Consider the following 16,166-nt stretch of genomic DNA (forward strand, 5'->3'; position numbering starts at 1 on the left):
ACTTGCAAGGTCTAAGCCACAAATGGGATTTCCTTTGCTCCAGATAAGGCTGCAAGACTTCGTGTGCAGACTCCTTGATTCATGATGCCGTGGTTCAGCTGGCATCAGAACCTGGGGTTCACCCTGCAGCAGTGAAACCGAATAACCTACTGTTGGAGGACACCTTCACTTTGCTCACTAGTTTGGGATTGTGCATGTTGCTAATGAACGACATATGGCGAGGCCTCAAGTTGCTGCGATTAAAGCGCCACCATGGATTACAACCCTCTATGGGGCAACGCCCAAGTTGCAGCACCATTGTGATTCGTCATTGTCCGATGTCTCTATAGCGCCCAAGCCTCCTGTCGCCCTTGTCGATGGTCACTCACTTCATGCCCGCAGTGTTTTTGTGTTCACTTCTGAGCAGGCTGTCCAGATAGGTTGGTCTCCTGCACATGCTTTGTTACAGAGGGTGTAGAAGCCACGCAGTCCACTCCCATCCAACTCCATGAGTGCACCAGGACACCATACATGCAGTGCAGCTGATAGTTCCCCCACGAGACTGCTTCACACAGTAATTATTTCTCAAGCTTCGCATTTTTCATCAGGACGTCCGTTTCCAGGTGGACTCTGGCGCCACCGTTTCTTTGATAAACCAGGTAACATACGCACAACTGGGCTCACCCAAGTTGTCCCCATCCTTGCGGTGTTTGGTGGCCTACAGAGATAGTTGTGTTCCTCTTCATGGGCATATCTCGGTCACTTTGGCCGACAAAAGCGGTACACGCCTAATCACATTTGTGGCGGACCACCCATCTGCTATCAACATTTTCGACCTCGACGCCTATACATTTTGTGTTTTCTATTTCTGATGAAGCCACGGTCGTATCAACTGTAGTTCCTTTTCAGACACTGGAAGATCACTGCACTGCGTTTGCATATGTATTTCAGCCATGTTTGGGGTATGCCTCAAACGTTCATGCACTCATCACTCTTCGGCAGGATGCAACGCCTCGTTTTTACTGTGCCTGATCAGTTATAATTACCTTACAAAGCTGATGTGAAGGAGAAGCTTGATCGTCTCCAGGCTGCTGTTGCTATGGAACTGAAGAAATGCAACACATGGGCTACTCCGCTAGTCATCAGAAAGCCCAACGGTTCTCTCAGATTGTGTGGAGATTTCATGGTTAAAATCAATCACAGGTGGAAACTTATCCTATCTCCCACCTGGAAGAATTCCTCACCAAACTTGCTGGAGGAGAATACTACTCTAAGAGAGACCTCAACAGTTTTTTGCTCCAGTTATCCTTAGATGAGGAATCATAGAACATCATTGTCATTTACATGTTTTTCTCTTTGTACAAGCACAAGCAGCTCCCATTTGGTATTGCCTCTGCCCCAAAAATTTACCAAAGGTTTTTGGAACAGCTGATACAGCATATTCTGGCTTGCATGAACTAGTTGGATGATATTGTCACAGAACTCTTCAGCCAGGAGCATACACAAAATCCCTGTAAACTCTTTACAACCCTGTGGGATGCAGGCCTATGTTTCCAATTACAGAAGTGCAGATGTTTTTAGCTAGAAGTGCAGTATTTGATACACTGGCTCACCAAAGAGAGAATCAGGCCAACTGATCAGAACGTCACCATAGACTCCTTACCACACTTGAAAAATTTACCTCAATTGCAGGCTTTTTGTGCCAAAATCAACTATTGTTCCAAGTTCTTATCCTACATGGCCCACATTAAGGAATCTTTCAATCAGTTAAGTTGAAAGGGTGTGCCTCACAACTTGATCTCCACCTGCGGGTGGGCTTTTACCCAACTGAAAAACGTGCTGAACCTGCCCATCGCCTCATGACATTTTCTTCTGGTGGCCTGTTGGTTGTGGCAGCTAACGCGTCTGCCTATGGCATTGTTGCAGTCTTGGTGCACAGGAATGAGGATAGCTCTGAACTTCCTATAGCACATGTATGAAAGTCATTGAATCCTGCACAGTGAAACTGTTCGCAGATCGAAAACGAGTCGTTGGCCACAATGTTTGCTGTTAAAGGAATTCATGTCTACCTTTTATGAATCACAAGTCGTCCGTTTTTTATTTGAACTGCACTCCAGCCTCCAAGAATGAATACTCCAATACTTCCAGCACTGGGCCTTGCTCCTGAGTGCAAGGAAAGCCCACGGCACAGCATTCCAGTGCCGATGAACTGTCATATCCATCTGCTGGCTCAACCAAGCCAACATCCACATCGATACCGAGCAGCAACATACATGGGATAGTTTCCCAGTTATGTCTGCTCGTGTCACTGTTCTCATGCGCTGGGACACAATTTTGCTACTGGTACTCTGCTATGTGACCCTTCGCTGGCTAACTCACATCACCTTGCTGGTTCAAAAATGGTTCAAATGGCTCTGAGCACTATGGGACTCGATTTCTGATGTCACCAGTCCCCTAGAACTTAGAACTACTTAAACCTAACTAACCTAAGGACATCACACACATCCACGCCCGAGGCAGGATTCGAAACTGCGACCGTAGCGGACTCGCGGCTCCAGACAGTAGCGCCTAGAACCGTACGGCCACTCCGGCCGGCTCACCTTGCTGGTTTGCGAACGAGTTCAGCTCCTTAAAACATTTTCTCTCAGGTTCTCAGTTGTCAGTGATGTCATTCTTTTGGACGCTGAGATAGACACACATTGATTGGCCGTTAGTGGGCTGGGTTTCGCGGCAGCACTGCAGGTGCCACTCATCTTACCACATGAATACGGCTGCCCATAGCGCTCTTTGCATCCTATATAAGTGTGGACACCCAGCGAACAGTCAGTCAGTTTTGTACTCGTATCTAACACTGTTGGTTACTATCATATCTGTACTACAGATTATTGGATAACGATCTCGCTTGGCACTTGGTCTTTCTTGTGATTCAGATTGTGTCTCTTTTCCTTTCATAGGATATTTTAATCCCCTAAGTGAATCATGGTTTTTTATGTGGCTGTTTAATGTCCCTTCTGAGTAGCTTATGTGGAAAGATATTTTCACATACTGATATGAATTTATCATGGAATAGATCAAATTTTATATTGGTATTTCGTTCATTATAGATTTCATCCCAGGTTGTTTCTTGTAAACTACTCTTGAAAACATATGCCCTGTAGTCATTAATGATTCTGACTTCCACTGAGGTGTACCCACACTCTGAGGCACCATGTCATTTATCCTGACTAACTGAACATCATGATGAGAGAGAGTATTTGTTACAGGGCAAGCAGTTATTTTCTTACTTTGTGCCTAATCAAAGAAAACATTATCAAATAGGGACCTACTGTCTTTATCCACCCATGTTGGAAAGTTAACTACTGAGAGCAAATTGTAGAATTCAAATAAGGTTTCCAGATCATTTTTCCTATCAGAATCCTTTACAAATTCTACTCTGTAGTCACCACAGACTATTACCTGCTTGCTGATGTCTGACAGACAGCACATTAACGATTTATAGTTCCTCATAAATAATTCAAAATTTCCCAGTGGGGATCTATATACTGTTACAATTAAAAACGAACAGTTTTTCAGCATTAATTCACAAGTGAAAATAGTGGTTCTGTAGCCTGTTACAAACTATTTTCACAATTTTTTTGACAAAACAGGAGGTATGGAGATGAGTTCAGAACAACTTCCTTATCTCCACAATTATAAATGGGCACTATTCCTATAGTGCATCCATAATGCCATATCATGATCCATGTTACGATCATTCAGGAACTACACCCTGACTCATTGATGTACACTATATAGTAATTTCAGATAAGTGCTGTCGAAGTAGCACAAGATTTTGATATGTTCATTGAAATACCATCACAGCCAGAAGACTTATTTGTTTCTCAGTGACCAACTGATTTTTGTCATAACTGTTGAGATGGCAAAACTGATGTCTGCTGGTGCAGTATGCATGGTCTTTCCAAGAAAATCTAATTACTATTCATGTTCATTTTTTTTCTCTGTGTATTTCACTGAATTTAATGTCCATTAACTGGAGGAGGAGGACATTGGGGTTTAACGTCCCATCGACAACGAGGTCATTAGAGACGGAGCACAAGCTCGGATTAGGGAAGGATGGGGAAGGAAGTCGGCCGTGCCCTTTCAAAGGAACCATCCTGGCATTTGCCTGGAGTGATCTAGGGAAATCACGGAAAACCTAAATCAGGATGGCCGGACGCAGGATTGAACCGTCGTCCTCCCGAATGCGAGTCCAGTGCCCTACCACTGCGCCACCTCGCTTGGTGTCCATTAACTGCATTGCAGCTATTTTCATTGGGGAGTTGAATATTACTTGCCTTACCAAGTTTATGTATTTCAATGATGTTTCGAATATCCTTTGCTTTGATTTCAGAATTTTGATCATTTTGTGTACAGTGCACCACAGCAGCACTGAAACTGCAATCCATGGCATCACAGTCACTCTCTCCAGCATCTCTGTCATTTCAACCAACAAAGGAGAGCTGCTAGTCATGTGTCAGGCTATTGAATTGTAACTTCAAAGCAGTTACTGGTTTCAGAAGGGCACCTTTCTTAGGTTAGAATCAAGTTTCAGGCAACCTTTTTTGAAAGAGGTCACTATAACAGAAGAGCCACACAAGAATGCACAGGAAAGTATGGTTAGATTCTTTCACCAAAATATTAGAGGACCAAGTAATAAGGTAGAAGAGCTTCTTGCCTGCTTGCAAAATTTAACAGAAAAGATATACATCCTGTGCCTGTCTGAGCACCACATAGCCACAGAGTTAGATAAGTTACATATAAAAGATTACATTCTTGCAGCTTACTCATGCAGAATTAATATGGGAAAAGGGGGAGTTGCTGCATATATTAAGACAGAACACAAGTTCAACAGCATTGACACAAGTAGATTTTGTAGCAATCAGCACATAGAAGTGTGCACTTGTGGATTAATGCTGAAAAACTGTTCATTTTTAATTGTAACAGTATATAGATCCCCACTGGGAAATTTTGAATTATTTATGAGGAACTCGAATTCCTTACTGTGCTGTCTGTCAGACATCAGCAAGCAGATAATAGTCTGTGGTGATTTCAGAGTAGAATTTTTAAAGGATTCTGATAGGCAAAATGATCTGGAAACCTTATTTGAATTCTACAATTTGCTCTCAGTAGTTAACTTTCCAACATGGGTGGATAAAGACAGTAGGTCCCTATTTGATAATGTTTTCTTTGATTAGGCACAAAGTAAGAAAATAACTGCTTGCCCTGTAACAAATACTATCTCTAATCATGATGCTCAGTTAGTCAGGATAAATGACATAGTGCCTCAGAGTGTGGGTACACCTCAGTGGAAGTCAGAATCATTAATGACTACAGGGCAAATGTTTTCAAGAGTAGTTTACAAGAAACAACCTGGGATGAAATTTATAAAGAACGAAATGCCAATATAAAATTTAATCTATTCTATGATAAATTCATATCAGTATGTGAAAATATCTTTCCGCATAAGCTACTCAGAACAGACATTAAACAGCAACATAAAAACCATAGGTCACTTAGGGGATTAAAGTATCCTGTGAAAGGAAAAAGGGAAATGTATCCTTTGGCAAGAACAAGATGAGACCCTGCAGTAGATGCACACTTAGACTCAACTCAAAATTACTAAGAAATGTTATTAAAAAAGTCAAGAAACATGCACATAATGTCAGAAATCAGCACATCTGACAATAAAGGCAATATCTAATACAGCGAAGCAAGAGACAGGACAACCAACCACAGAAGAGGATGACATTACTAATGAATTGAATGGAAGGGTTATAAACAACAAGTCACAGGTAGCAAATGTATTTAATAATCATTTCTTAAACATAGTAGAAAGCATACAGACCAACAGTTCAAGAGAAAGATCACATCAATATGTTGAACTCTCATACAATTACATCATATGAATGTACCACCAACTTCTACTTCTGAAATTAAGAGGGTCATACATTCTCTCAAAAGCTCTTCTGGCTTTGATAGTGTTTCCAATAGAATACTAAAGATTTGTTCCAATATAATAAGTCCCATATTGTCCAAAATATGTAAGGCATCACTGACTCAAGGCATTTTTCCAGAGGGTCTAAAATATGCCGTTGTCAGTAACTTCCAACCTATTTCACTGCTGACATCATTTTCCAAAAAGTTTGAGAATATGATGTATTCTAGAGTAGCATCTCACCACAGCAACAATAATATCCTCAGCAAATCACAGTTGGGGTTTCAGAAGGGTTGCTCTACTGCGAATGCCATTTACATCTTCACACACCAGATATTACAAGCATTAAATAACAAAACAGCACTGGCAGGTATTTTCTGTGACCTTTCCAAGGCGTTTGATTGTGTGAATCATAGTACACTCCTTGATAAATTGAAGTTTTAAGGGATTGATGGTATAGACAACCAATGGATCATGTCATATCTAACTAAAAGAATGCAGAAAGTTGTACTTAGTTGTAATTCAACCAACAGAATCCAGGGACATAATTCTTACTTGGGGGGGGGGGGGGGGGGGAATCATGTATGAGGTTCTCCAAGGCTCAATCTTAGGTCCACTACTATTTCTCATATATGTAAATGATCTGCTGTCTAATGTACAACAAGCAGAATTAATTCTTTTTGTAGATGACACAAGTACTGTAATCACTCCTATTAAACATACAGAAGTGGGAGAAATGGTGAACAAGTTCTCAAAAGTATCACTGACTGGTTTTCTGCCAATGGTCTCACCCTGACTTTCACAAAGAGATATCATATTTAGTTCTGCACCTCTAGGAGTACTGCACCAGTGATAAGTGTAACTCATGGTGATGAAATAATACACAGAGTGGAAACTTCAAAATTCTTAGGTGTCCATATTGATGAGAATTTAAACTGAAAAAAAAACACATTTTGGGACTCCCAAAATATCTTAGTTCAGCCACATTTGCACTTAGAATAATAGCAAGTTGCATATTTTGCTTATTTTCATTCAGTAATGTCATGTGGAATAATGTTCTGGGGTAACTCATCTTTAAGAAGGAAGTTCTTCATTGCCCAAAAATGTGCTGTAAGAATATTATGTGGTGATCACCTGCAGTCGTCTTGTAGACATCCTTTTAAAGAGTTAGGCAATCTGACTGCTGCTTCACAGTATAGTTATTCCCTCATGAAGTTTGTTGTAAATAATCCACTACAGTTCAAAAGGAACAATGAGGTACATAACTACAATACTAGAAAAAAAAACACATTCATTACTCAACATTAAGGTTGTCTTTACCACAGAAGGGGGTGCACAACGCTGCAACAAAAATTTTTGACCACTTACCAAGTGATATAAAAGTCGAACAGACAGAAAAGAAAAATTTGAAAATAAATTGAAAAAGTTTCTCCTTGACAACTCCTTCTAATCTGTAGAAGAATTTCTATGTTTGTAATATGTAAAAGGTGGTGGGTGGGAAATGCTAACTCAATCTCTATATCTTGTTTTTATTTCAAGGAAATAATAAGAATAATAATAATAACAAGGTGATCATTATAGTACAAATAGAAGTACAAATTAATTTGAAATATGAATGTAAAGTGACTTGTTCCTCATCATGACAATTTATCATGCAAAATGATCCAGGAACATGAAAGTAACTAATCAATTTTAAGGTAATAGGCTCTTTGACTCATTATGCATTTATTCTCTCATACTGTGGTTGTCAAGGGCATCAGTTGCTCACAAATCTTGTTTGATTGACATACCCTACATCTTTAACTTTTCAACAGGGAATATGATATGTTAGACACCTATAAAAATGTGGTAGCATTTCTCCTGAAATATCATCAATCCAAAAAGCTGCCTCAGCAGCCATATAATGTGTTGATGGCTGATTTTCAATACCTAAGTAGCAAATGTTGTCTCACACATCAGAAGTGAGACTGCAGATACTGCTATATTGAGTACCATAGTAGGTAGTTTAGTTTAAGAGGAATGAAAATCCTTAATGAGGCTAATCACAGAAGTTAGACAAATGTTGATAGAAGGAAGATAACTGTGAGGAAACTTTGGGTCATGGAAAAATACTTCTATTGATAGACAAAATACAAAAATTTTCAGAGAAAGAAAAGGATAGAGCAATATAAATCACTTAGGCATGACATCAAGTGAAACTGAACTGGCTGGATGAAAAATGTGAATAAACTGGAAAAGGAAATGGTCATGAGAATGATAGATTCAACATACACAAAGTCAAAATTACGTTTGAGAAAATTAAAAGCAAGGGTGTCTACACTGAGAGAGGGAAAGAAACACCATTGTTAAATGCAGAGGAGAGAGTAAATATGTCAAGCAAATATGCTGAGGGTCCCTATGAGAATAAGAAACTGGCTGCTGACACAGTAGAATAACAAATGGGTGTCAGTTTGGAAGAAATAATGGGTTCAGTGCTAGAGTCAGAGTTTGACACAGTTTTGTAAGACGTGTGATCAAACAAGGCAGAAGGGATACCTAAGCATCCTTCATAATTCATAAAATTGTTGAGGAAGTGCGAACCAAACAAATACTCAGGTTAGCACTTAGAATCTCTGAGACTGGAGACATTCCATCAAAATTTCAGGAATATCTCACTCGCATAATCTCAAGGGCAGATAAATGTGAATCACCATACAACCAGCTCAACAGGTTATGCATCCTAGTTCATGACAAGAATAATATACAGATAAACAGAAAAGAAAATTGAGGATCTGTTGCGTGACAGTTACTTTTATTTTAGGAAAGGTAAAGTCATGAGAGTGGTGATTCTGACATTGCACTTGATCATGGAAATGGTACTTAAAGAAAACTTAATACAGTGTCATAGGATTTGCAGACCAAATAAAGAGCTTTCTACATTGTAAAATTTTGCAAGAGGTTTGAAGTTCTCATGAAAATATGTATATAAGCTGGGCTGAAAGACAAGCACAATACGCATAAGAACTGTGAGGAAGCAATGAGAATGGAAGGCAAAGACAAACGTTTTCAGACTAAAACAGGTGTAAGGGAGGGACACAGTGTTTCTCCTCTGCTGTATAAACTGAATAGTAAACATGAAATAAAAGAGAGGTTTAGAAGCCAGATTAGAAATCAGGTGAAAGAATATCAACAATAAGATTTTTATCCTTAGTGAAAGTAATGCTTATACAAATGAACAGTCTAATGAGCACAGAACTTGGACTGAGACTAAAGAAAGATGAAGCTAATCAGAAGTAACAGAAATGAGCTCAGTAATAAAATTAAGTTGAAAATTGGGGACCACGTGGTAGATGAAGAGGAATCAGTATATCATACAAGGGCCTTAGTAGTAATGATATAAAAAATAGGCAAGCAAAGTCAAAGAGGTCATTCCTTACTAAAAGCAGACTGCTGGTATTAAAGATACTCTTTAATTTGAGGAAGAAATTTCTAAGAAGTGCAGTATTGCAAGAAAATGAATAATGGACTGTTCAAAAACCACAAAAGAAAAGGATGAAAGCATTTGTGATAAAGTATTGCAGGAATAAGCTGAAAATAAAGTAGAGTGATAAGCTAAGAAATAACGAGGTTCTCCACAAAATCAGAAATGAAAAGAATATGTGGAAGACTCTGACTAGAAGAAGGGGTAGGATGATAGGACAAATGTTTGGACATTAGGGAATAGCTTCATGATACTAGAGGCAGCCAAAGAGGGAAACATTGTAGGAGAAGGCAGATACTGGTGAACCTCCAACACACAGTTGTGGACTTTTCTTGTAAGTAATACTGTGGGATGAAGAGTAGCAAATCAGCACATCCAGAATAGATCTACACCACTGTAGTTTACTCAAGTGCATGCCAGTAATACCAAACTGACTGTACCACCTTCAATTCTAAACTGTGCTCAAATGTCGATCAGTTGGGTTTCCTCTTCCAGATATAGTTTTAAGTTTCATACATTATATGAACTGTAAGGTTTCTGTCATTCATAGAAAATGGTGAAATACGGCATGTCTGTTAAGGCAACTAATGAAATAGCACAGGAGTGCAGCACATGATGCTACAGTTGGGAGATGGGTATATGTTGGTATGACCTGCACTTTAATAACTAAGGGAAACATGGGTTGGCTGAGCTTCTTGCAGAAAATTTACATGGGGGCCACCATCACATAGTGCAAGATGTGTGTGGTTACAGTTGCCAGAGATGCATCTTTTTGGGTCTGAGTCAGCATTCAGGTACTCTATAGTGAAAGAAGTTAAAATAACAGGGGAGTCACACAAAATGGTTAGGAATTCACAGAAAATGAGCTCACCAATAGCTTATTTCATCAGAATATTAGAGGACTGAGTTCAAACGTAGAAAAGTTTTGTGTCTGTTTAAAAAATTTAGTCAGTTCTGAAAAGGCAGACATCCTGTACCTGTGTGAGCACTATACAACCACAGGATTACAGAAGTTAAATGTAAAAGGTCAGACCCTAAAATATTACTCATGTAGAAATAATATGGGTGAAAGGAAGAGTTTACTGTATATATTAGGGCGGAATACAAATTAAAAAATAATGACTGATTTAAGGCTTGCTATTTTGGGATGGTAGTTTCACAACTGTATAGTATTGAGAAAACTTTAATAAATTTTTGTATTGTCCCTCTCAATTGCATGAATATACAGCTTATTGCTGCATGGTAATTGATTTCAGACTGAACTCTCATTTCTCAAACCAAACATCTTGTTCTTAAACATAACAAACTATACAACATATTGCCAAAATACATGAATAGTTTTGTACAAAGAAGTACAAAGCAACAAATATTCTCATTGGTAAGGCAGCCTATACATCTTCTGTAGTACCTGAATGATACAACCAGAATGTTTCCTGACCTGATTTCCCACCAGAATCTCAGGTTGTAGAGATTATTTGAATGTTGAAGGATATGAGCTGAAAATTTATGCTGTTTAAAGGAAAAATCAAATAAGCTAACCTTCTTCCCAATTCACGAAATTTTTGAAGGTAAGTGAATAAATATTTTACAGAAAACATTTATAATGTTTATCAAACCATTTGAGTATGAAAATAATGGACAACATAACCTATCTTTTCATAACAATAAGATTTGTTAAGAATTACGGACATTGACTTATGAGTGGACATAGATTTAAATCAACGGGGAAACTTGAAAATTGTGACTGTGATTCAAACCCAGGATCCTACTTACTAGGCAGATGCTCAGACTGCTAAAGTGGCCATCCCAACTGCACAGACTATCCTAGCATGCCTCTCATCAAACCAAACTCTCAACTTAACCACTCACTACTGTAGTGTCCTTACTCATTATCCTTATAACTTGTGGCATTTTGTCAATCCCTGTAAGAGCTCAAGTCTGTTGTGCATATGCACAGAAGAGGTCATTGGCTGTCCTTGTGTTAATTATATATATATATATATATATATATATATATATATATATATATATATATATATATATATGTGTGTGTGTGTGTGTGTGTGTGTGTGTGTGTGTGTGTGTGTGTGTGGTGTCTGTTCTTTTGGACATGTCCAAAGGAACAGGCGCCACACATTCATATAACTATGCTATGTGTCAGATGGCAACGAGCAGTTAAAAGTCTGTTTCGATTTCAAAGTAGAGTTTTTAAAGGATTATGATAGGAAAAAATGATCTGGAAACCATATTTGATTTTTACAGTTTAATGTCAGTAATTAATTTTTCAGCAAGGATGGGTGAAGACAGTAGGAACCTAACTGATGATGTTTTCTTTGATCATGCTCAAAGAAATGAAATGTCTGTATAACCAGAACAAAAATCTCTCTGATGATGATGATGCACAGTTAGTTAGGATGAGACAGTGACTTACAGTATAGATAGTTTTAAGTGGAAATCAGAATAATTAATACCTCCAGAACAATTGTTTTTAAGAATAGTTTATAAGAGAGAACCTGGGTTAAAATTTATAGTGAACCAAATGCTGACATACAATTTAATCCATTACACGATGAATTCATGTCATTGTTTGGAAATAGCTTTCAGCATAAGCTAATCGAAAACGATACTAAACACCTTGTAAGAATCCATAGAGCAATAGAGATATTAGAGAAAAAGCGAATTGTGTCTGTTGGCAACAAGCAGTAAAGACGCCACAGTAGTTGCACACTACAAAAACTACGCAACATTACGAAGGAAAGTTATTAAAACTCAAAAAACATGCAGATTACGTTAGAAATCAGTAATCTTGACAACAGACTCGAGGTTTTATGAAATTTAGAGAAACAAGAGACAAGTCAAGCAGCCAAAGAACTGGATCATATCACTGTTGACTTAAGTGTAAGCTGTAAACGAGAAGTCACAGGTAGCAAATTTGTTTAACAATCATTTCGTGAATATAGCAGAAAATATAGGAACAAGCAGTTCAAGAAATCAAGTACAGCAATGTGTTGGAAAAGTAATGCATAAAATTCAATCAAATGAATGTGTGGCGTCTCTGGTGCAGAGCGCCCTATCTTTGTGACTTTTTCTTTGGACTGCTTTGCTCTAGTTCTCACTTTTGGTGTATAGCTTGTACTGCCATGTTTGTTCGTTGTATGTTGTTGTTGTTGTGGTCTTCAGTCCTGAGACTGGTTTGATGCAGCTCTCCATGCTACTTTATCCTGTGCAAGCTTCTTCATCTCCCAGTACCTACTGCAACCTACATCCTTCTGAATCTGCTTAGTGTATTCATCTCTTGGTCTCCCTCTACGATATTTACCCTCCACGCTGCCCTCCAATACTAAATTGGTGATCCCTTGATGCCTCAGAACATCTCCCACCAACCGATCCCTTCTTCTAGTTAAGTTGTGCCACAAACTCCTCTTCTCCCCAGTTCTATTCAATACCTCCTCATTAGTTATGTGATCTACTCATCTAATCTTCAGCATTCTTCTGTAGCACCACATTCCGAAAACTTCTATTCTCTTCTTGTCCAAACTATTTTTCGTCCATGTTTCCCTTCCATACATGGCTACACTCCATGCAAGTACTTTCAGAAACCACTCCCTGACACTTAAATCTATACTTGATATTAACAAATTTTTCTTCAGAAATGCTTTCCTTGCCATTGCCAGTCTACATTTTATATCCTCTCTACTTCGACCACCATCAGTTATTTTGCTCTCCAAATAGCAAAACTCCTTTACTACTTTAAGTGTCTCATTTCCTAATCTAATTCCCTTAGCTTCAACCGACTTAATTCAACTACATTCCATTACCCTAGTTTTGCTTTTGTTGATGTTCATCTTATATCCTCCTTTCAAGACACTGTCCATTCCATTCAACTGCTCTTCCAAGTCCTTTGCTGTCTCTGACAGAATTACAATGTCATCGGCGAACCTCAAAGTTTTTATTTCTTCTCCATGGATTTTAATACCTACTCTGAACTTTTCTTTTGTTTCCTTTACTGCGTGCTCAATATACAGGTTGAATAACATCGGGGAGAGGCTACAACCCTGTCTCACTCCCTTCCCAAACACTGCTTCCCTTTCATGTCCCTCGACTCTTATAACTGCCATCTGGTTTCCATACAAATTGTAAATAGCCTTTCGCTCCCTGTATTTTATCCCTGCCACCTTCAGAGTCTGAAAGGGAGTATTCCAGTCAACATTGTCAAAAGCTTTCTATAAGTCTACAAATGCTAGAAACATAGGATTGGCTTTCCTTAATCTATTTTCTAAGATAAGTCGTAGGGACAGTATTACCTCACGTGTTCCAGTATTTCTACCGAATCCAAACTGATCTTCCCCGAGGTTGGCTTCTACCAGTTTTTTCATTCGTCTGTAAAAAATTCGTGTTAGTATTTTGCAGGCGTGACTTATTGAACTGATAGTTCGGTAATTTTCACATCTGTCAACACCTGCTTTCTTTGGGATTGGAATTACTATATTTTTCTTGAAGTCTGAGAGTATTTAGCCTGTCTCATACATCTTGCTCACCAGGTTTTCGAATTTGGTCAGGAATGGCTCTCCCAAGGCCGTCAGTAGTTCTAATGAAATGTTGTCTACTCCTGGGGCCTTGTTTCGACTCAGGTCTTTCAGTGCTCTGTCAAACTCTTCACGTAGTATCATATCTCGTATTTCATATTCATCTACATTCTCTTCCATTTCCATAATATTGCCCTGAAGTACATCACCCTTATATAGACACTCGATGTACTCCTTCCACCTTTCTGCTTTCCCTTCTTTGCTTAGAACTGGGTTTCCATCTGAACGCTTGATATTCATACAAGTGATTCTCTTTTCTCCAAAGGTCTCTTTAATATTCCTGTAGGCAGTATGTATCTTACCCCTAGTGAGATGAGCGTCTACTTCCTTACATTTGTCGTCTAACCATCCCTGCTTAGCCATTTTACACTTGCTGTCGATCTCATTTTTGAGACATTTATATTCTTTTTTGCCTGCTTCATTTACTGCATTTTTTATTTTCTCCTTTCATCAATTAAAGGCAATATTTCTTCTGTCACCCAAGGATTTCATCAATTAAATTCAGTATCTCTTCTGTTACCCAAGGATTTCTACTAGCCCACGTCTTTTTACCTACTTGATCCTCTGCTGCCTTGACTACTTCATCCCTCAAAGCTACCCATTCTTCTTCTACTGTATTTCTTTCAACCATTCCTGTCAATTGTTCCCTTATGCTCTCCCTGAAACTCTGTACAACCTTAATTTAGTCAGTTTATCCAGGTCCCATCTCCTTAATTACCACCTTTTTGCAGTTTCTTCAGTTTTAATCTACAGTTCATAACTAATAAATTGTGGTCAGAGTCCACATCTGCCCCTGGAAATGTCTTACAATTTAAAACCTGGTTCCTAAATTCTATCTTACCATCTGATACCTTCTAGTATCTCCAGGCTTCTTCAATGTATACAGCCTTTTTTTATGATTCTTGAACCAAGTGTTAGTTATGATTAAGTATGATTAAGTTGTGCTCTGTGCAAAATTCTACCAGGAGGCTTCCTCTTTCATTTCTTACGCTCAATCTATATTCACCAACTACGTTTCTTTTTCTCCCGTTTCCTACTGTCGAATTCCAGTCGCTCATGACTATCAAATTTTCGTCTCCCTTCACTACCTAAATAATTTCTTTTATCTCATCATGCATTTCATCAATTTCTTCATCACCTGCGGAACTAGTTGGTATATAAACTTGTACTACTGTAGTAGGCATGGGCTTCGTGTCTATCTTGGCCACAATAACGCGTTCACTATGCTGTTTGTGGTAGCTTACCCGCACTCCTATTTTTTTTATTCATTATTAAACCCACTCCTGCATTACCCCATTTGATTTTGTATTTATAAACCTGTATTCATCTGTCCAAAAGTCCTGTTCCTCCTGCCACCGAACTTCACTAATTCCCACTATCTCTAACTTCAACCTATACATTTCCGTTTTTAAATTTTCTAACCTGCCTGCCCGATTAAGGGATCTGACGTTCCAAGCTCCAATTCGTAGAACGCCAGTTTTCTTTCTCCTGATAACGATGTCTTCTTGAGTAGTCCTCACCCGGAGATCTGAATAGGGGACTATTTTACCTCCGGAATATTTTACCCAAGAGGACGCCATCATCGTTTAACCATACAGGAAAGCTGCATGCCCTCGGGAAATATTATGGCTGTAGTTTCCCCTTGCTTTTAGCTGTTCGCAGTAGCAGCACACCAAGGCCGTTTTGGATAGTGTTACAAGGCCAGATCAGTCAATCATCCAGACTGTTGCCCCTGCAACTACTGAGAAGGCTGCTGCCCATCTTCAGGAACCACACATTTGTTTGACCTCTCAACAGATACCCCTCTGTTGTGGTTGGACCTGCGGCAGGACTATCTGTATCGCTGAGGCACACAAGCCTCCCCACCAACATCAAGGTCCATGGTTCATGGGGGGGGGGGGGAGGGGTACGTTATATATCAGTGATTAGTAAATGCATATTCGATACTTAGTGTGTGTTACCTCCAACCCATCATACATGATAATCACAAATGTATCATCAACTTCATCCTCTGAAATTAAGAAAATTATGTCTTGCCTAAGAAAAACAAGCTAATTTGAATTTTTTGGTGTTTCTAACACACTACTAAAGATTTGTTCTCATGCAATAAGCCATGTTTTGTCTAAATATGTAATGCATCGTTATCTAAGGCATGTTTGCAGAGATA

The sequence above is a fragment of the Schistocerca serialis genome, chromosome 5, assembly GCF_023864345.2.
Source record: "Schistocerca serialis cubense isolate TAMUIC-IGC-003099 chromosome 5, iqSchSeri2.2, whole genome shotgun sequence".
Taxonomy (NCBI): domain Eukaryota; kingdom Metazoa; phylum Arthropoda; class Insecta; order Orthoptera; family Acrididae; genus Schistocerca; species Schistocerca serialis.